The following is a 22794-nucleotide window of genomic DNA, read 5'->3' as shown; positions in this document are numbered from 1 at the left end:
TAGAGTGTGGTCATTATGAACATCTATTAAAGCCTTTGCCCTCAGACATGGTTGGACAACATGTCATATTAACTAGCTTATCTCAAGCATACCCCAACCTGGCTTTGATTTGTATGGAGTCTCTGCTCACTGAAACACCACTCTCCACATGTTGTTGAGCAAGGCTTTAAACTTGCAGTTCCTCCAGTATAGCTGCCAGTTGGAAACTGTGGGCACACTGGGCAGAAAGTAGGTTTCTTGAAAAGAGTGTGTGTGCACAGTCAACTTTCCTTGGGTAGGTGGAGGTGAAAACTTAAAGTGAAAACAGATGAAAAATGGAGGGATTATTCTTAGATGTAGGAAAACTTGTAGCTTTAACATTTAGCTAAGTCTGTCCCACATGTAACTTTAAGAGATTGAGTGTGTCCCACTAGATGCATGAGTAATACTTGGTCACTAATGGTCTATGTCAGTTACAAAACACAAATGGGAGCATCACAGCCGTTGCTAAGCCTGCAGTCCTTATTGTGAACTGATGTGTCCTTTAAAATATACCCCCCCCCCCCCTCCTGTGCGCCCATCACCCCCACCTCTCAACCTCCCTCACCCCTTCTGACCCTGACACTAGAGTTCTCAATTAACCCTGAAACTTGATTCTTTAACAGCCTTTTTTTTTAAAAGGAAAGTTGCAGCACAACTTAAGTGCTGCTTTCATGTTATCGGACATCTTTTTTTTTTATCTGGTACAGTTTTTCTCCTTGCCAAAGTACTAGTTTAAACTAGTTAACCACACTTTATATTGTATCAATTATTTTGACCCAACAGTGCTTGATCATGTGGTTCTACAACCTATAGCAGAATCACTATCAGTTGTTTGTTATGAAGGCACACTTTATCTCTTTTTCCTCAAAAACTGGCACAAAAGAGCTGTCTGAATTTTTCACATACTTGATTCAGTAAAAGATGAGGTGTTACCACATTAACAAAAGTGTTAAGTGTGATCTCACATAATTAACTGGTGTCAAAATAAAACATACTTGTGTGGACCTTTGAGCTCAGATTTTTTTTGTTACATATTACAAAATATGTTTTCCTGTAGAGGTTACATAGTAAAGCACTCTAAACACAAACCATACTAAACTCCTTTATGTCACTATATGCCTGCTGATCTGTACTTTATACATTAACACATAGACTCAAAGCGTCACGGTGCATTTCTGTAAAATTAGGTTATAGTTGCAATGAATTGATTTATATGGTTCTGTATTAAAGGCTTCAGTTGGATTCTGTTGAGGCTAATGTAGCACATCATGTTACATGATTCGGACATTGTCTCTCCTACAGCTCTTACTGACTTTCTTGGGATCACTTTGTGTCCCTTCAGATTAGTCTTTCTTTTAGGGCTGCCTCCTGAAAGTCGAAGGCTGAGCAGACCTTTTTTGTTTTGTTTTTAGTTTGTTTTGGAGGTTTTTTGTCAGCTGTCAGACGTTGTGGTCCCCAGATGTAGCTGCAGAGTGAGCACTCCTTGCTTCCACGCTGCTCTGCAGTATAGGCAGCTGTGGACCCAGATCCAGGGTGAGTCTGAGTGAGACTGAGGCAGCTGCTGGAGGAAGAGAGGCTTTGTCTGGTCAGGCCCTGAGATAATGTTATCTTCTACATTCTGTTTAGAGGTGGTGAATTTACAGCTCGCAGCAATTTTGTAAGACTTCACATTTCCGATCTGTCGTTAGTACACATTAGCTTGGAGGGCTAATTTGGCTTGTTTACTTTATAGCATGAGCTTCACTATCACCCTGAACGTCCTGACAAACCCCTTCAAACTCCCTAAATGGAAAAAAGGAATGAATAGTTGAATATTTGTACTGAACAGCCAAATCTAATTTGACTCATATAATTCATGCATGTTTACATATTCATGCTTGTTGAACACATGTATTGATAAAGTATTGGCTTTTTTTACTCGCTAAGGTTTTATTTCACTTACAGTAACAAGTGTAGGTGCCGTCAACTCGCGTAAGTTTCGAATTATCTTCACTTTGTTTCCATTGGGGCTGCTCGGCTGTTCACTGGTTACCGTGTCATGTAGACGTGGGTGGGTGGGTGGGTGGGTGTGGATGTGTGTGTTTGTGGAGGAGTTCAGCACTGGCACAGAGCGCAGAGGAGAGGCTGCAGAATGATAATGAATTAAACCAAGATGTGTAAAAGTACAGATAAAAGAGCCGATACCATTAGCGCTTATCAATACTATGGTCCTTGATAATTTAGCCCCGGGGCTAATTTAGTACTGAGTTTTGGTACCCATCTTTAATCAAAACACAAACGAAGTGAAGCCTGTAGAAATGAAATAAAGTTTGCAGCCACACTGGCTTGGAAGTGCGGAACGCTGCAAGTGTGTGTTCCACCAATCAGCGTTCTTCAGCAAACAGCCCCGCCCCTCAAAAATTCTGAGGAATCTGAAAATTCCTACCCCCCTACTAGGTACTTTTTTCAGGGAAAGTTTGGGGTTGAGAGAAAGTTTTTCCCTGGGTAATTTCGGTGGAAACGTGCTGAGGTTTATCAGAATCCCGGGTAAATCCTAAAAGTTCCTCCAGTGGAAAAGGGGCTAATGGTGGCCTTGGATCAGTTTTCAAGTTACCTTTTTAAAAGTTATGTTACTCTTTTTTCTTTCTTTTTTTTTTTTAACGTCTGATTGAAGGGCATGCTGACCTGTTGTGGACTGAGAGTTGCTGTATTTGTGTGTGCACGTGCGCTACTGGAGAAAGAAGTGTGTGTGTGTGTGTGTGTGTGTGTGTGCGTGTGTGTGTGTGTGTGCGTGCGTGTGTGTGTGCGTGTGAAGTTTTCCCTTGGTCGGCTCCAAACTTTAACATCAAACGCTCAGGTCACCCACCCTCCCTTCATCTCTGCGTCCTCCTCCACTCACCCCCCTCTTCCCCCTCTTTCTGTCTGTCCCTCTCTCTCTCTCTCTCTCTCTCTCTCTGTCTCTCGCTATGATCTGGTGAGACTAGCGCAGGAGTGTCCTGCTGATATAGTGGGGCCTAAAGATTAGACATACTGACGCCCCTACACACACACGACAGAGACAAGAGAAGGCACCGCCAAGGAAAAATGTTTGTGCAATGAGTTGAGACAATGACTTTATGGCGCTGCATGCATCCAAAACAATGTGTGTGAGCAGCTGGTAGAGCCAGTTGTTTCATCATCACTCTGTAACCATGTTTGACACACAGGGCTATTTTTACCCCACAGTCAGACCCGCAACCCGCAAGATGACTCACAAGTCACTACGAGCCAAGCACACACTCACACACTCACACAACCTGAGGATTTCCACTGAGATACACATGGAGGTGAAAAAAACGCACATACTTGTTCACTGCCCAAGCAACTAAGATATGTGTTTGCCTCTGTTGCTACGGTGTCCATTTTTATGTGTGGATTTTCATGTGTGTGTGCATGTCATGTGCCTTTCAGGCAGACGCTGAACAGCTGCATGTGGTTTGTGTTTGTGTATCTGACAGCGGCTGGCCCCTCTCTCTCGCTCGCTCGCTCGCCTGCTTGCTCACTCGCTCGCTCTCTCTCTCCTGTCTGGACTCATGGTGAGCCCTCCTCCTCATTTGCCAGCTATCAAAGCACTGACCAAATGACGAACACACACACACACACACGTGCGCGCACACACAATGCCACATTCACTACACATACTACTTCTTTTGTGTCCTGGTTTAAGAGGAGCCAGATGTGAAGTAGCACATACACATGCTTGTGTTCCCCAAACTGGTGTGTGTGTTTTTGTGTCTTTTTGCATTGTGTGTGTGTGTGTCTGTTCCTTGGTGTTTGGAAGTTTTCTTTGTTGCTGGGTGTTTCTGTAACTGTATGCACGTTTCTGGACTTGTGGGCATGCAGTATGTCAGCACACTGTACGTGCTCATAAGTAAAGTTTTATCTGTGTGTGTGTGTGTGTGTGTGTGTGTGTGCTGTATTGCGTGTCTCCTGGTTACGGGGCTCGTTGTTTTGTCTAAACCTAGAGTCTTTTCTCTTCTGCCCTGCTGACTCAGCTGATCTGGAGCATTTAATAGGGTGTGTGTTGCAGATCCGGCAGCGTTTAATAGGGTCTGTGTGCTTTCTGGGCTCAGATTCACGGCCCAGTCAGCCAACAAGTTACTAAACACATTGTGTGTGTGTGGCTTGTGTGTGTACTGTGATACCATTTTAACACAAGTCATTACAGTATATGTGTTGGCAGAGGTATCCTAGAATAGTATTTACTGTATATGTGCTCATTCTATAGGTGGACCGAAGTGTGTGTGTGTGTGTGTGTGTGTGTGTGTGCGCGCACGCGCATGTGTGTGTGTTTACGTGCATGTGCGCAATAATGTATTGACCTTGTCTCTCATTGCCAGTTCCCAGAAGGTTGATGAATAAATAAAGGCGTGACGCTTCCCCAGCGAGCCTGTGTCTGCTCCTAGCAAGACAGAATGACACCACACACACACACTTGTAATCTCACACACACCCACACACTCTCACACACAAAGCTATCTGCCACTCTGTTCACAGGGCTATATTTGCAGAGTGGAATAATGTTGGTTCCATGCAATACTCTGACCCAGAATTCTACCTTTTCAGTGCCTCTGCATTCATGTTCATATCTGTGTGTGTGTGTGTGTGTGTGTGTGTGTGTGTGTGTGTGTGGCAAACTAGGCAACTGCCCAGGTCCCTGCACTTCCTTTCCCTGGTGGCCCCTATGCTTGGAGCTTGTTTTGGTTTGGTTGTGTTTCTAAATTGCATCCAAAGCTCCCGGTGCAGATTTTTGTTCATAATTTGACACTGCAGCTCCACATGCATGCAGAGAAACTCCGTCATAACTCAAGTTACAGAAACACCCAGCAGGGCTGTACTTTTTTCCATCTTTGAGTCTTTCTGCATCCCTTTGCTCTCACCTGTAGTTATGCATGCTTCAACACATGGAATCACCCCAAAGATCTCTGTAGTTCAAATCTACTTGAATGTTTAAACTTGACTGTGCAGAATGATGAATGTGCAAAGTTTGACTCTAGAATACTGTTTTCACATTCATCTGCTGAAGGAAGAAAGTATCTCTATGCTCACTTCAGGCCCAGGCACACTAAGGTGACTTCCTAGAACTAGCAGCAACGAAAGCCAACTTTTGCGTCGCCTCATGCCGCCTATATCTTGGCCAAAAGTTGCACATGAATACACTACATAGACCACAGCTGAAGGCCAACCAGCACATACCTTCAGCACCTGTGTGAGAGGAAATAATTCTCCACACCTGTAGACGACAGTGGTCTGTATTTGTCATTCAAAAAGGGAAACCGGAAGACCATTTTAGTGCTAGTTAGCCAGTTTGCACATTAACAAGACAACCCAGTGTTTAAAGAACAAAGTATATTTACCTTGCACCACTGAACAGTCATACAATCCATCATGAAACACTTCTGTCAAGAGCTCAATGGATAGAGAAAAATATTGTTGTGACACAAGTTTGTTTTGGTCTCACTCCCTCTTGACTTTAGCTGTTTGTTTGCCATCCTCACTTCTCTTCTTGTGCAACAGTTGCTTGATGTCGGCCCACCTGTAATCATCTGTCACCCTAGTTTTTGCTGTTTGTATTGCTTCATTAGCACTAGTCAGCCCTTGTCAGCTTTTTTTAAAGTTGATTTAGCATGTTGAATTGGCGTCAGCGGAGCCCATCAGTGAGCTGAACTGATGCTCAGTGCACAAGAAGAGAAATGGAGGTGAGGAAAGTAAACAAATGACTATTTTTAATTGAAGAGTATGTGAGATCAAAATTAACTTGTTATATTAGGTAAAATTATTTTTTTTAGCTTTTGAGCTCTTTGAAAGAAGGGGTTCATAATTGTTTGTGGTACTGTCCACAAGGTTCATGGTAAAAAGCCATTATTCTTTCAACTTTGGGTTGTGTTGTGCTATCTGGCTAAGGAGCATTTTGAATCCATCATGTTGGACTTCCAGTTTCCCTTTTTGAATAACTTATACAGACTACCGAACGTACGTGCTAGTTGGCCCTTGGCTATCGTCATGTTGGTGTGTTCAAGTGCAACTTTTGTCTGAGACAGAAGTGCCATGACGCTACACAACAGTTTGTCTTCATTACCACTAGTTGTTTGATGTCGGTTTGGTGTGTCTGGGCCTTTAAATCTCAGTTTAAGATGTGTAGATACAAGCAGAATTTTGTGACATGCATAACTTAGTTTGCAGGCCAGTCATGGTCCAATATGCTGCTTTCACGAATGTGATGTGGAAACCTAAAGCCTTCAGCACACAAACAGAGAATGGACTTGTTAGTGAAATAGAAAATAAAGGGTGTTTAGCAGTTGAATTTTAAAAAATAAATACATTTCTTTATGTATGGATTCTGGACTTTTTAGTGAAGGAGGAGGGTAGTCATATACTATATATACATACTCACTTATAGTGTGTCTAAGAAGTGCTCACACTCTCTGTCATGGCACACACACACGCACACACACACACACACACACACACACACAGACATAAACAAACAGAGCACTGTGATGGGAGTGGTCAGTACGATTAAGTGCCAGACCACTGCTGAGGTCATGAGGGTTAGAGCTCTGTGGGGTTAAAGGTCAAGTCAGACAGTCAGGCCTCTACACGTGCTCAAAGCAGGTGTCCTAGCAACCAGGCCAGGCAGATGAAGGTGACGTTTACAAATGCACACTGGAACAAATAAATATAAGCAGTAAGAGTCAAGCACACACACAATGAGAACCATTATGCAACACATGCTCCAGCGCATTGAACACAGTTGTGGGATTTTCCTTCTCAGTCTGATTTAGTGCTTTTGCGTCATTTGGTCATCTCCACCCACCGATTTTCATTGCATTCCATCCTCTAATTAGTACAACAAAAACATGTCCTGCTGTATATTCACATAGTCAGATGATGCACGATGCACAAAGTGACAAAACTGACTATACAGCACATTTGGCTGCAACTTTCCCAGACATTTTCCCAGAACAAACATGACTTTATATTACTTCATGTTTGTTTCTTTTTAGAACCAAGTTTTGTATCACATCACCTGATTTACTAGTGTAGAGTTTCACATTCAGGCCTTATTAGGAAGCATAAATCACAAGGTGGTAGTTACTCTTGTCTGTAGTGTATTTATATCAGCTATTCATATCTTATATTTAAATTACATACATCCCTGCAAAGACATGTACTTTTTTAGGTCATGCTTCATCCAGTTTTGACATTTATCCACAGCTTTCTGTCGCATGGATTGCATGAAAATGAAATATTTTACAGTGACTTCCCTCCTCAGATGTCTCGTAATTACTCTTGACAGTTATAAGAAGTGTTTAAGTTGTTTATATATTCAGGTGATTTTGTTTATACAACTTTGCTTAAAGTGTGCATTTTATTTGTCGTTGCGGAGCTTACACATGGTTTTCATAAAGTTTTTTTTTTCTAATTTAAAGAGAAAGTTACCACGTGCAGCACATAGCAAGTGGATAACTTTGATGTGGGCTTACAGGTTTTAGGTCACCATGATTTAACTAAGCAATAAATTCCTTCATGCCCTGTTTATGTCCCTCTCAGACACACATACACACATATAATGACTTGTCCCGTTTGAGGTCAGGGTTGCAGACATCAAAGCAAACAGACAGCGAAGTCAGTAGCTACTTTCAGACATGCACTTTACAAGATGTGCTGGCAATTTTAGGTGTCCATGTCATGTTTGAGTCATTTTATGCAAAAGTCACCCAGGCACTCTAACTATAAACCTGATAGCATTTCTCTAACACTGTTACAGGGCTCAAGTCAGAGTGGAATGCAATTATAAAAAGGACACAACAAAAATTAGGTTATATACATACATGCACATGTTCCACCAAGACAACACTTTAAAGTCCAGGTAAAGTAAAATCAGTGATTTCTTTCTGAACACTTTATACATGTTAGAAAATACTTGCTGAAAAGACAGTAAACTGTGTAGTACTGCACTGGGGCGTTAGACCCACCATTTCTGTAGCCAGGATTATTTGGGCGGGACTAAAAGCCTTAACATAACCCCTCCCATGCTATAATAAATACTACGTCCTTCAATTGTTCACTCATAATAACGCATAATGTCAATGTCATTTTGTTTGCTCACTATGTGTGAGTAATCTCTGCCATCACTAACAGCTACCCAGCCACCATTGTGCTGTGCAACCATAGGCTGCGTGACTGCACTGACCAAAAACTGCTAAAGAGAGTCTGTAGGTGCACGGCAGCTTGTTCTTGGCTCTGGGGTATGTCTGCTTTGTGCTACTGGGATAACTCCTAACGAGAGTCCATGGCTTTGCAGTGGCCTTGCAGCAGCTCAGTTTTCAGTTCAGCTCCTTCAGCAGACAGGCCTCCAGCGTCTCGGAGCAGAGAGAGAACACTTAATTTTTTCACGATTTTTAAACCTAATTTTATATACTTGGGTTTTTTTAATAATCAAATTTGGCTGTGTGAATAATGACACATTTTTCTGTGGTGTGACAAACTCATTACACATTTATTTTTGCTTGACTTTTAAGACGTAATTATCATTTAATTTGTCTAAGATTTGGAATTTGCTTTTCCTTGTGTCATTTTCTTTTTTTTATAGATCTTTAATGAGCATTGTTGGAGGGAGGCTGAGGCCTAACATTTTCCATCGCCAATGACTGCTTCTCTGCAATTGTTGTAACACGTAATAAGAATAAAGAACCTGGACTTATGCACTGGGAGATGCAATTTGTTAAAGGTTCTGTTTATGACATTCAGAACATCAACATAGCAGCAAACCACTATTTGCTATGTAAAGATATAGTGGGGTAAAGGCATCCTGAACAGAGAATGAAATCATGCTCCCTCTGTATGTTGCAAATATAACTTCTCTGTTTGTTGTTGCAATAGAAAGTCCAGCCATGCGTGCATGTGTGTCGATGTGAGTGTGTCTCACTGGCTAACTAATTCCTGCTGCTCTGCGTTGCTTTCATATGGCGGTTACGGGCAGTTACTGCTGATAATAGTGACGGCAGCATCTTAAAAGCCTAAGGCCCACCCTCCAGGTTAACACCATTGGCTTTGTCAGCAATTTTGCCATGTTAGCACTGTCCGCACTGTTAGTACCATAGTACCAGTTCAGCCAGTATGTTGACACTGTTGCAGACAATCTCGCCTCAGACTCTGATTCATAAATATGCTCTGAATGTCGCATTCAGCTCCTTTAAAGTAACGATTAAATGTCACAAATTAGCCAGTTTAAGTTCTACAGGAGATGTTTTCTTGCTCTCCAGAAGAGACAGGCTTTGAAAATGGCTTCAAGTGATTTATATGACTGGAGCTAGGCTTGGGTGGTATCAAGGGATTACCGGGGTGTTTAGGAATCCTGAAAGTATGATTTTCGATATTGTCAAAAAGCAGTCGCTCCTCTTCCCATTAAACTCATATGGAGGATGAGGATGCATTGTATGTAGTGCACATCACACGCCGCCAGAGGTCAGTTTCTACTGGTGGAACAGTCAACTGAGCTTGGAAACATAGCGACTGCCAGTGGTGAGGATAACATTACGGGAGTTTAAACAGCCAGCCAGCAACAGCATAGAGAGACTGCAGGGGGAAAACAGCTTATTTTCACATTGTGTTTGCTGCATTACTCACTAATACCACCATATACCATATACTCCAGTGAAGGTATGAGAAAAACACCCTAATGGGAGCTTCGGCCAGCGTTTAATATCTTACTCTCTGTAAAGACTAGTGCTGTAATTGTTGAACTCACAAGAGAGATATTTTTAGCTTATTTGTCTTTCTTTTGGGATTCACTTGAAGCTAGACCTGTCGTCTGTCATGTCTAGTGGTCTCCCTCCCTCTCATGCATATACAAATTCACTTGCAAGCAGTATATTGTCTCCTCCATCTTTTTGTCATTGATTAGTTAAGCGGTAGAATGTGGGGAAAGGTCACACTTCCTCAATCCTGTTTGCAACACAGCCTCCATACTACACCTACACCAACAGACGTTTATATTTTACAAACAGGATCTAGTACAGTAATTCTAAATAAAAATTTAGAGGGAAAAGGTACAAAGAGCGAAGTTGGAGAACAAAACAAATCCAAGTTAGTAAGACATCATGATGACAGGGAAAAAATGGAGCAGATTGTAGAAGAGACAAAGAGAGAAAAGGTGACAGAGAGATGAGAGCATATGGATGGGGGAGGAAGAGCGAGAACTAATTAAAGAAAGTGGAGTTTTAGTTGGGTGTTGATTCCATGAGGAGTAATGGTCCCAGGTGTGTGAGATGAGGGGAAACGGAGGAGATGAGGGAAGGGGGAAGGAAACTAGGTCCCCATACACCATATGTTCTCTATCTTTCCCTCTTTCTTCTCACTCTTTCATTCCCTTTCATTTTAGGCTTTGCACTGGCTCACTGAGACAAGCTGAACTTGGATTGCTTTCCCTCTCTTTGTACATCTTCCTCGCCATTCTGTCAGCTCTTGCAGTATACTGCAGGTTAAGTAAGGTGACAGTGGATTGAGTGGGCGGTGGTTTGGAGACAGAGTGATTGTGTGGCTGTTTGCATATGCTTTTGTTTGCATTTCAGAAGGGCTCAATAGGCTCCATGATTTGTCCTCACAATCTTGTGTGTTTACTGGGGATTTGCTGTTCCCTCTGTAGATATGGATTTCAGTATTTGTCTTGCACATTCTGCTTTTTTTTATTGTTTGGCTTGTCCTGTGTTTACATTACTTATTGTATGAAAGTGGGTTTCTCTGTGTGCATTGGGTAAGACTGTAGCTTTGCCAAAGTGCAGCAGATTTGGTCGCTAAAAGTTTTATTAAAGTGCCACTTTGCGGGTTCAGTACTTTGTCCTAAAGGTTTAAGAGTACAGTGCAAGTCCACGTATCCCTGCTGGTGTTTCATTCCTTGACCACAGCACAGGAACAGACCATGAGTTTAAAATGACATGTCATCTAAAAATAGCGGCTAAACTCACTCACCCTTCCCTCAACGCAGCCTCACTCTGGCCGGATAGCCACCCCTCCTCATCACGGATCTCTCCACCCCATCATGAAATGCAAGCTGCTCCCACTGTACATTCCACTCAGAGGAATGAGCCAACTCCCCTGTAAATTAGAGAGCGGGGGGCTGGTTATTGTTTTCTGCCAAACAAAGGCAGTTAGCAAACAGGAGTGGAGCAGTTTCTAACTGGTGCTTAGTTAGGCTCAGTGGCTGGGGGCCTGGAGGAAAGCTGCTGCTGCTGTGTCACCAGGTTGGAGTGCCTCAAGGCTCCGTCCCGGGGCCCCTCTTTGGTCTCTTTTTTCCCATCTCTGTTGTGACTGTTTGCATGTGTGTCTGTATGTGTGCCCATGTGTGGGCCCTCAGGCTGTTGTCAGGCAGATCACGGGAGCTGTTGTGAGTTAGCCCGGCTGTCTGTGTCTACCTACATGCCTCTGTTCCCTAAAGAAGGAGCAAGAAAGCAGGAGAAGGAAAGGAGGGAGACAGGGGATGGGAAGAGGGGGGTTACAACAGAGAGATGGAGCAAGCGCATTCCTCAATGTGCACAAAACGTGTCCGCAGGGGGAACTGCAAGCCCAGCAAGATTCACAGACTTCCAACTTCTTAAAACAAGACTCCCCTCTTCTCCCCCTCCTCATTCTTGTCCTTCTCCCTCCCCTCCTCCTCTTCTCTGTGGCCCTGGAGTGGTTTAAGCGAAGGGATAATCTGTGGAGGAATTCCAAAAGGCAGGAATCCAGGGATTATCCAAAGAGGAAAATGGTAGATGATGGAATATTTAAGGATTTACCTGAAATGATTGCTTGGGTTTTCAGCTTTGAGGTTTGAATTTGTGACAGCATGACCAATTACAGATTGCAAACAAGCTGATAAAAATTAACTAAACAAGACCGCATCAGCCTAAACAGGATGTGTGGGCTCTTCTGTGAGACATTTACAGAAAATAAAGCTGGCCTGCTCTGTCCTGTTGCAGTGAACTTCTAGAATATACATTTTCTAAACTCAGACAAAAGAGCTTTATTTAAGTACCATGATTTTTTTCTTTCTCAGAGCAACCAAGAATCAAAATGTGCATCCTGATCACCAGTGGCACGAGCTCAGTATTTTATTGTGGGCATGTGTTGTTGACTAATTAGACCCTCAGGTGTAAACCTTTAAAAAGTAATTCTTACCTATTTTGAATCTTAACACTAACCTTTAGTCACATCTGAAAGTCAGTCTGTTAATATTGGTATTCAGTGTCAGATAAAGCAGTCTGGTATTCTGTTTCACCAATCAGAAGTGATTAAATGCTAACTTATTATAAGCAAATCAGACATCATGTGTGACCATGAGAGCCAATCCAGTCTTTTCTGGGTCAGTCCGAGATGATCATGCAACAGCTAGTCTGTTTATCGGTATCAAATTAAAACCGCACTGATTAGTTGATTTCAATGGTCAGAAAATTATTGGTCATAGTTTGAGAATTTATTAATTATGTTAGTCACTTACCAAACAATTGCTTGTTACAGTTTGTTAAATATGAATATTTGCTGCCTTTCTCTGTTTTATTTCACAATAATTCTGATATTTTTGGATTTTTGGCTATTAAATTGAGCAAGTTGAAGACGTCACATTGGGCTTTGGGAAATTGTAAAAAGACTTTTTTTTTTTTTGAATATTTGTGACTTTTTTCGACAATTGATAGAACAAGAACATAATGAAGGTTAATCAATAAATCTTTAGTCACAACCTTAATCAAACCAAAGTAAGACTAAAGGTCTCTTGCATTAAGCTCATGAATTTGAACTTTTTTACTATCATTTATTTAGGGATACACAGATTTATCGGCTGCACATTGGTACTGGCCAATATTCGCCTTGTTGACTGTCATCAGGTTAGCCAAATAAGATGACTTTCACCGATGGCAGTGGCTCATGATTTTCCGTTGTATCTCATCAGTTTTTCGCAGGCTAAAAAGCAAGGCTTAAAAATTAACAGCGTCCCATCATCTCCGGGACAACAGAAAACCTGTTTGGGATGAACTGAGATCTTCTCTGTATGCTGTTGAGATGAAAGGATGTAGTAATGTCACTATCAAAACATCAGGGGACGCACCCTATTGTTTATCTGATGTTGTTACATTGTGAACAACAAATCCGTGTTGATATCACCAGAAGGAGAGGCAGTTAACGTTAGTTGTTAGCTGTTAGCAGTTGGTGAGTGGAAATAACTGCTGACATTGGTGGTATGAGGTGAAGGTAAATTATAACGTTGTCAGGATGTGTTCAAATGTAATCTTATAAAATGTAGGGTTTTTTTTGTTTTATACTGTAGATTCCTTTGTTTCCCTGGTGCAAAAGGGGTAATAAATAACAACGAAAACAAAATAAACAACAAAAACATTGCTATCGGCTATCAGCCACATTGTTATTTTAAACATTGTATCGGCCCAGAATTTCACAATCTGCACATCCCTATAGTTAATTATTACTTTTTAAGAGTATGTTATATCTTCCTACATTCCCACAATCCTTCTGGACCTCACTTGACCCCCTTTATATGGCACAAAAACCTGGTGGTGTTCCGTAAGTGGCTACAGTTAACACAGACTGGCAGCAGCATGGTGTTAAATGCTCTTACCCTATCTGTGTGTGGCTGTTATTGTAAACAAGCTGCATCTTTGGGGCTTAGCTCCTCCTGTCCTACTTAACTGGTCGATAAACAGGCTTTAGCTTTAATTATAGTGATGTCTAATATTGCGCCTTCTTACATCATGCTGGTATCTTGTTTATGTGTTTTGTCTGGCCGTGTGTTGTTTGTGTGTGCATTTGTGCGTGTCCATCACAATTTTGTGTGCATGTGTGTTCTGGATGTCTAAGGATATAATGACAGTGGGTGTATGTCTGTCTGGTAGCTGTAATCATTACCACTCTTTGTGGTTGGTCAGTACATTGGGTTCTATTTTCACATGTTCAAGGAGGATTACATCAGATCTTGTATGTTTTTTAAATGCCTCTGCATAGTTTCTGCTGTCCTCTTGTCTTTGTAGCTGATGGATATTTTGATTCTGGTGTCTTAGTGTGTTTCCATGTGTGCTTGTTCAAGTACCATATGTGTCATTGAGATCACTCATTTAAAGAAAAGGGGCATCCTTTGGTCCACAAGTGCTCCCATTATTCTGAATTTGTATCTGAATTCTCAGTTTTTATCCAGTTTAGTTCTTAAATCAGATAAAGTTATTATTGTAGGCGATTTTAACATTCATGTCAACGTTGATAATGACTCCCTGGCTACCGCGTTTATCTCATTAATAGACTCCATTGGCTTCAGTCAGGGTGTACATGAACCCACTCACTGTTTTAACCATACCCTCGATCTAGTTCTGACGTATGGAATTGAAATTGATAACCTAAAAGTCTTTCCACAGAATCCCTTGCTATCAGATCATTATCTGATTACTTTTGATTTCTTTTTACTCGATTACACGCCACTCAGCAACAGTTACTATACTAGATGTTTATCAGATAGTGCTGTCACAAAATTTAAGGAAAAGATTACTTCGTCGTTAAATTCAATACCAATACCTTCAGTAACAGAGGTTTCCCGTGCCGACTTTAACCTCTCCCAAATTGATCATTTTGTTGATAGCGCCGTAGGCTCGCTGCGAACAACGCTCGACTCTGTAGCTCCTCTTAAAAAGAAGTTAACAAAGCAAAGAAAGTTTGCTCCTTGGTATAACTCTCAAACCCGTAGGTTAAAACAAATATCGCGAAAATTTGAAAGGAATTGGCGATTAACCAAACTGGAAGAATCTCGTTTAATCTGGACAGACAGTCTCAAAACTTATAAGAGGGGCCTCCGCAATGCCAGAGCAAACTATTACTCAGCATTAATAGAAGAAAACAAGAACAACCCCAGGTTTCTTTTCAGCACTGTAGCCAGGCTGACTGAGAGTCAAAGCTCTATTGAGCCTTGTATTCCTTTAGCCCTTAGCAGTAATGATTTTATGAGCTTTTTTAATGACAAATTTCTAACTATTAGAGGCAAAATTCATGACCTCCTGCCCTCAGATGGTAGGCCTACCTATCTAACCTCAAACACAGCTGTAGAATCTAATATATATTTAGATTGCTTCTCCCCAATTTCTCTTCAAGAATTGACCGTAGTGATTTCTTCATCTAAATCATCAACGTGTCTCTTAGACCCCATCCCAACTAGGCTACTTAAGGAGGTCTTTCCTTTAGTTAACACTCATATATTAGATATGATCAATATATCCCTATTAACAGGCTATGTACCACAGTCTTTTAAGGTAGCTGTAATTAAACCTCTCCTAAAAAAGCCCACCCTGGATCCAGAGGTGTTAGCCAACTATAGACCAATATCTAATCTTCCCTTTATGTCAAAGATCCTTGAGAAAGTAGTCGCAGACCAGCTGTGTGATTTTCTCCAGGATAATAATTTATTTGAGGAATTTCAGTCAGGATTAGGAAATCATAGCACTGAGACAGCTCTAGTTAAAATTACAAATGACCTTCTGATTGCTTCAGACAAAGGACTCGTCTCTGTTCTTGTTTTATTAGATCTTAGTGCGGCGTTTGACACAATTGACCATCAAATTCTACTGCAGAGACTGGATCACTTAATTGGCCTAAAAGGTTCAGCACTAAGCTGGTTTAAATCTTATTTATCTGATCGTTTTCAATTTGTTGACGTTCGTAATGAATCATCCTTACGTACCAAAGTTTGTTTTGGAGTTCCGCAAGGTTCTGTGCTCGGACCAATCCTATTTACTCTATATATGCTTCCTTTAGGTAACATCATTAGAAATCACTCTATAAATTTCCATTGTTATGCGGATGATACACAGTTGTATTTATCGATGAAGCCAGAAGAAAGTAATCAATTAACTAAACTCCATAACTGCCTTAAAGACATAAAAAATTGGATGAGCACCAATTTCCTGATGTTAAATTCAGACAAAACTGAAGTTATTGTTCTTGGCCCCAAACAACTCAGAGACTCTTTATCTGATGACATAGTTTCTCCAGATGGCATTGCTCTGGCCTCTAGCACTACCGTAAGAAACCTCGGAGTAATATTTGATCAAGATTTGTCTTTTAATTCTCATTTAAAACAAACCTCACGGACTGCATTTTTTCATCTGCGTAATATTGCGAAAATTAGGCCTATCCTGACCCGAAAAGATGCAGAAAAATTGGTCCACGCTTTTGTTACCTCAAGGCTGGATTACTGTAACTCTCTATTATCAGGTAGCTCTAGTAAGTCCTTAAAAACTCTCCAGCTAATTCAGAATGCAGCAGCTCGTGTACTAACAGGAACTAAGAAACGGGATCATATTTCTCCTGTTTTAGCTTCTCTGCACTGGCTCCCTGTAAAATCCAGAATTGAATTTAAAATCCTACTGTTAACTTATAAAGCTCTAAATGGTCAAGCTCCGTCATATCTTAGAGAGCTCATAGTGCCATATTATCCCACCAGAACACTGCGCTCTGAGAACGCAGGGTTACTCGTGGTCCCTAAAGTCTCCAAAAGCAGATCAGGAGCCAGAGCCTTCAGCTATCAGGCTCCTCTCCTGTGGAATCATCTTCCTGTTACGGTCCGGGAGGCAGACACCGTCTCCACATTTAAGACTAGACTTAAGACTTTCCTCTTTGATAAAGCTTATAGTTAGGGCTGGCTCAGGCTTGCCCTGTACCAGCCCCTAGTTAGGCTGACTTAGGCCTAGTCTGCCGGAGGACCCCCTATAATACACCGGGCTCTCTCTCTCTCTCTCTCTCTCTCTCTCTCTCTCTCTCTCTCTCTCTCTCTCTCTCTCTCTCTCTCTCTCTCTCTCCTCTCTCTCTCTCTCTCTCACTCTCATCCTATTACTGCATCTTGCTAACTCGGCCATTCTGGATGTCACTAACTCGGCTTCTTCTCCGGAGCCTTTGTGCTCCACTGTCTCTCAGAATAACTCATACCGCAGCGGTGCCTGGACAGTGTGACGTGTGTGGTTGTGCTGCTGCCGTGGTCCTGCCAGATGCCTCCTGCTGCTGCTGCCATCATTAGTCATTAGTCATACTTCTACTGTTATTATACACATATGACTATTGTCACACAAGTATACTGTCAGATATTAATACATACTTTCAACATATTGTACCACAGTAGCCAGAACTATAACTATAATATTATTACTTTCATTAATGTTGTTGTAAGCTACTGTCATTACCTGCATCTCTCTCTCTCTCTCTCTCTCTCTCTCTCTCTCTCTCTCTCTCTCTCTCTCTCTCTGTCTCATTGTGTCATATGGATTACTGTTAATTTATTATGCTGATCTGTTCTGTACGACATCTATTGCACGTCTGTCCGTCCTGGAAGAGGGATCCCTCCTCAGTTGCTCTTCCTGAGGTTTCTACCGTTTTTTTTTCCCCGTTAAAGGGGTTTTTTTTGGGGAGTTTTTCCTTATCCGCTGTGAGGGTCTTAAGGACAGAGGGATGTCGTATGCTGTAAAGCCCTGTGAGGCAAATTGTGATTTGTGATATTGGGCTTTATAAATAAAATTGAATTGAATTGAATTGAAATTGAATTGAATTATCGAGTTTTTCTTTTAATGTGTCACCGCAAACTTGTTGTATTAAGGGTGATTTGAATTTTGAGATACAATAAACATTGGCTTTACTTTTGATATTTGAATTATGATGCCTGAGCTGTTTTGCTTTGATATCAGTTATAGATGTGTCTTTGAGTTGTGTGACTGAAAAATGCATTAAAGGAATCACTGTAGAACTCTGATACGCTACATGGCCAAATGTCTGTTATTAGGGAATTTTTATGATCCTGTTAACAAACAAAAGTCGACAAAGAAATGGTTTACTGAGTTGGGTGTAAAAAAAAAAATGTCTGATCACAGAGCCCATCCAACACCTTTGGGTTTAACTGAACACCTGACTATGAGCCAAGCCTTGTGGCCGAAGGGCCCTGACACACCAAGCTGATGGTTGGCTGTTGGTCAATCTTACACTGTGAGTAAGCGCCTGTTTCCCTCGTTTTTGTAGTGCGTCCCGCCCCATTGGCCCTTGTCAGCTTTTTTTTTTTTTTTGCTGCTAGGAGCAGTGCTAGGAGTGTAAATCAAGGGTTTCAACACAATATTGATTCTTTGGATACGATATTTGCTGCCACAATACAGTTTCGATTTCATTTGACTCAGGGGCCTGTGTTCGATATCAGACGATATCATCTGCCCATTTAACACAGTCGATTACAAAAGAAGCTGCCACCCCTTTCTGTTTTTGCCTTTGGCCATAAAAGAAAAAAACAACACATAAATGATTTAAATAACTGTAACTGCTTAAGTGCAGTAAGATTTACTGTATACTGACTCCACTAACACACATAAACATCACACTGAATAACTTAACCTTCGGGGCTTTCTGCCAGAAAGCCCTTTATGGTAGAAATGTATTCATTTTCATCCAAACCATCATCATTGTCATGAAATGTCAGGATTATCTGGCTTAAAACCCCAAAGGCAAACTTCTCCCAACAGTTATAAGACAAGGAATAATAACCAGATAATTTAACAAAGGTATAAAACTCAGCTCAATAAAAACTGTCAACATTCATAGACATGACAATGTTTTTTTCCTTGTCACTCATTATTAATTCAAGCATGTTTACATTGCTTAAATCAGGCTCGTGGCCACTGGCCAGCGGACTTTCCTCCGCTTAAATTACATGTATTATTTATACATTTTCTTACTCACCCTTGGTTTAAGGTGCTGCATCACCCCACGGGGCAGCACGGTTGGATTTCACCTTGCATGCACATTTTTCAGCCGAACATTGTTGAAACAGAGCAGCTAATGTTGCTGTTGTGAGAAGTTAGCAGAGTGAGATGCCAGGTACATTGTGTTTTATCTTGTAACGGCATTGTTTACATATGGCATGCACTTTGTGTGTTGACCCCTTTTTTCTCCAAAATCCAAAAATATTCCACACTTCTGATTTCTTCCAGACTAATTAACGTTATCCTCATTGTCTTTTTCTTGGCTGCTTGCCATCTGCCTGCTGCTGTCTGATGGTGATACAAACTTTCAAAATAAAAGTGAACCCTAAAGATGATGATATGGATCAAAGTTTTCACTTTGCATCAGTAAGATTGGATTGTTGATCATTGATTGATATATTAATCCAGATTGATGGATTGTAGAAGAGAAAGGGAAGTGAGGAAAGTAAACAACTAAGTCAAGAGGGTGCGAGATCGAAGCAAACTTTTTATATGAGGTAATGAGGTCATTAAGCCCTTTAGCAGAAACAGCTCGTAATTGTGTTATTAGCTAGCGTACAGTAACTTTCATATGTTCGTTTAAAAGCGCCTTGAATTTATCCTGTTGATCCTCTGGTTTTACTTTTTGAATGACAATACAGACTACTGCCGGCTGCTAGTGTGGAGAGTTATTTCCTCTCATGCAGGCGCAGAACGTACGTGCTAGTTGGCTGTTGGCTATAGCCCTTGGGGTGTGTTCAAGTGCAACTTTTTGACCGAGACCCAGGCAACGTCAGACGACACAACAGTTGGCCATTGTTGCCACTAGTTTGTTGATATCAGTTTGGTGTATCTAGGCCTTGACACCGGTGCTGAACATCCCTAAAGCTCTCATGGTTGAATGGTAGTAAATCTCTGCAGCCACGTTCCAAAATCTTGTGGAAAGCCTTCACAGAAAACTGGAGGCTGCAGCAGAATCATGCACATGGTTTTGTAATGAGATTTTTAGCATTTTCCTATTGGTGTACTGTTCACTGCACTGAACGTGCAAGTCTGCACAATTGGATGTAATACAATAGATGTGGCTGGTTGTTTGAAGTGGCATTTTACCAAAGCATCGCACTACTCCCCACAAGACATATTAGCCAGTGCCACTGATAACCGTTGTGTGTATGTGTGTATCAGTTTTTATAGCTGTGGTTTGCTTGCTTTTCAGGTAAAGGCAATATCTGGCCCACCCTGTTACAGTCAGTACACACCCGGAGTGTGCTCAGCAGTGGCAGGTAAGAGGAACAAGCATGTCCATGTGTATGTGTGCGTGTGTGTATTTCTACCCTAATAGATTATCGATGCACTGCTGGGTTGGTTGGCTACAGCAGACAGTGGAAATGGGCCTGGACTCCCCTGAGGAAACAAGATATCTCCAATACACACACACAAACACACACGGCTAACACACACATACAGTAGATACAAACACAGGCACAATGTGACTTCATAGGGGAAAAAAGCTCTCATGTGCAGGACTTTAAAGCACATTTCGCACACTCACACACACACTTTCGTGCAATTAGACACACCACACACCTGCTGGGTCTTTAGAGGAAGCTGAGCTCCATTCTGCCTGTATCTGAAGATGAAAGGAGGAGAAGAGGAGTAGAGAGACAGGCAGGAGGGAGAGGAGGAGGGATTAGAGGAGAGGAGGAAGAGGAGGAGAGAAAGAGAGATGGGCAGAGACGTAGAGGACAAAGAAAGAGAGCAGATAAAGAGGAAGAGGAGGAGCAGGGATGAAGAGTGATAGCCAACTCTGCACGCTCCCACCTCTCCTCCCTTCTTCTCTCCCTCTGTCCTTTGTGAACAGATGGGTGGAGGTATCAGATTGTGATGAAAGCCAAAATGGGAAAAAAGGGGCCGACAGACATACATACAGTACATACGCACCGGCAGTCACACACAGTTTAACTCCACCAGACAGATGCAGTATTTCTCATCCCTTGTTGCTCTCTGTCTCCTCATTCTCCCCCACTATCATATTTACATATGACACGATCTCACTGTGTTTTGTGTATAGCAATCATGAACTAGTCAGGTCAGACAGGTTCTACAATCTCCCACAGTGAATGCACTGTACACAAACACACACACACACACACACACACACACACACACACACACACACACACACACAGCGCAAAAAAAAATATATCTGAATTGAGAGCCAGTGATGTTGATGTTTTTCCTGGACAGAAAGACGGGCGCAGAGAGAGAGAGAGGGAGGGAGGGAGGGAGGGAGGGAGAGGCTCCAAGCAGATGATGAATCAGAAGAACAGTGGGAAGACAGAGATAAGGCGGGATGAAGAAAAGGGAGGATGAGAGGGAGAGAGAAAAGAAGGCATCAAACTTGTGAGCCCTGTGGGTCTTTGCTTCCAGGGGGAGGAGGGCAAATGGAAGCATGGTGGAGAATTCAAATGTCTCGGTGTCAGTGGGTTCACTGGCAATCTGTGCTGCTGAATCCATCGCACATCACAACATACACTCCAGCTTGTGCTTGGAACTGATGAAATTTGTGTCAAGTGGTGTTACATTATTAAAGCTACACCAGGGACTTTTCTGTGTTGGCAAATTCAAATGACACAGAAAAGGTAACAGTTTGGCATTCGGGAACCTCACCACCTTGACTATTGTCATTGTAACTCACGTATCCCAAACTACACTTGATTGCTCTATTCTAGTAGCTAACGTAGGTGTCAGATAGATGTTGACAAAAGGCATGTTTTCCAATAAGGGAAATCAAAAATCCAAACAAATTGTTTTACCCAGTGGAAATATATGAATGCATGTTCATATGCATATAAATCACACAATGAGCAATATTGCTCTCAGAATAAAAATGTAGGTAATGGATTGGGGATAAAGATCTGGATTAGCTACAGGTTGGCTTTATTTGTATCATGGTTTTAAAAGCACTTATAATGTGGTATAAAAGGACATGTCCTCATAACCAAACAATCGAGGTCGTTTGCCAATGACTCCCAAAAGGACATATGTGACTGCTGGAGAATGCCAGCGATGGCTACACATACTCATAGTGTTGCAGTTTTAAACAAATAAGATCATGGTTTGGCTTAAAATAAGCACATTTGTTACATAACTTAAGTTACGTAGGTAAGTAAAGTTACACACGTGACATAAGTTAAGTATGTTAAGTTCGGTACACAAGTTAAAATTACTCAACAATTTCTTTTTGTTTCATATGGGACATAGATAACGTTCTCCTGGGTGAAAGTCCTGTGTGTTTGACTCATCAATCCACCCCTACCTCCTCCCCACTTTTTTTACTGCATCACCTAGCTTCCTCGTTTTGCTCATGTCATAATTACTACAACCACTAGAGGTTACCTCTGACAATAAACATAAATTTGGGTCATAAAAAGGTTCTGCCACAGACCTGTATGGTTGTTTTTGGGGGGGAGGACAGTCTGCAAGGGAACCTTTTCAAAGCAATGTTGCATTTAGACTGTTGCACTTTAGATATATTTTGTCAAACAAAATGCTCATTTCTGCTAGAGTGTAGCAAGAGTTAGGATAGAGGGTGAAATGTGCACCCCCTGACCTACTGCAGGTTGCAGGTGTGCTTGTGTGTGTATGTGTGTGCTTCTATGGTCACTGAATCTACACATTTTCAGCTTTCTGCTGATCATGGTGGTCAAATGTACTGCCAGGATGGACTCTGTGTTCCCAGTCCAACAACTTTAGTTTGATTTTAAGTTTTTTTCTGGCCAGGCTAGCCTCTCTCTCAAATACAGCTATGTTTACATCCAGCTGTCAACTGAATTTTATGCAAACTTTTAAAATATTGCCATGAAGAAAAATGCAAATGAGGTGTTTTCCATCAGTCAGTTTGAAGTGAATAAAAATAGGATCCCTGAATGTCAAAACATCCACTAGAAAGCCTCAAAGAATCTTTCAACTGATCAGTGTTGGGTTTTCTTGGACATGATGTCTTGCAGTC

General features: G+C 41.6%; 1 protein-coding gene across 1 annotated transcript in view; it reads left to right on the top strand.

The window, feature by feature from the left end:
• The window catches only part of kdm6ba (lysine (K)-specific demethylase 6B, a), a 122804-nt gene that overhangs the window by 38389 nt on the left and 61621 nt on the right, over positions 1-22794 (top strand). Inside the window, exon 4 of the mRNA XM_033610448.2 lies at positions 19999-20065. The gene's annotated coding sequence lies outside the window, so the exon portion shown is untranslated. The remainder of the gene's footprint in view (positions 1-19998; positions 20066-22794) is intronic.

This window comes from Epinephelus lanceolatus, chromosome 22 (genome assembly GCF_041903045.1).
Source record: "Epinephelus lanceolatus isolate andai-2023 chromosome 22, ASM4190304v1, whole genome shotgun sequence".
NCBI lineage: Eukaryota > Metazoa > Chordata > Actinopteri > Perciformes > Serranidae > Epinephelus > Epinephelus lanceolatus.
This window is presented reverse-complemented; position numbering and strand designations above follow the sequence as displayed.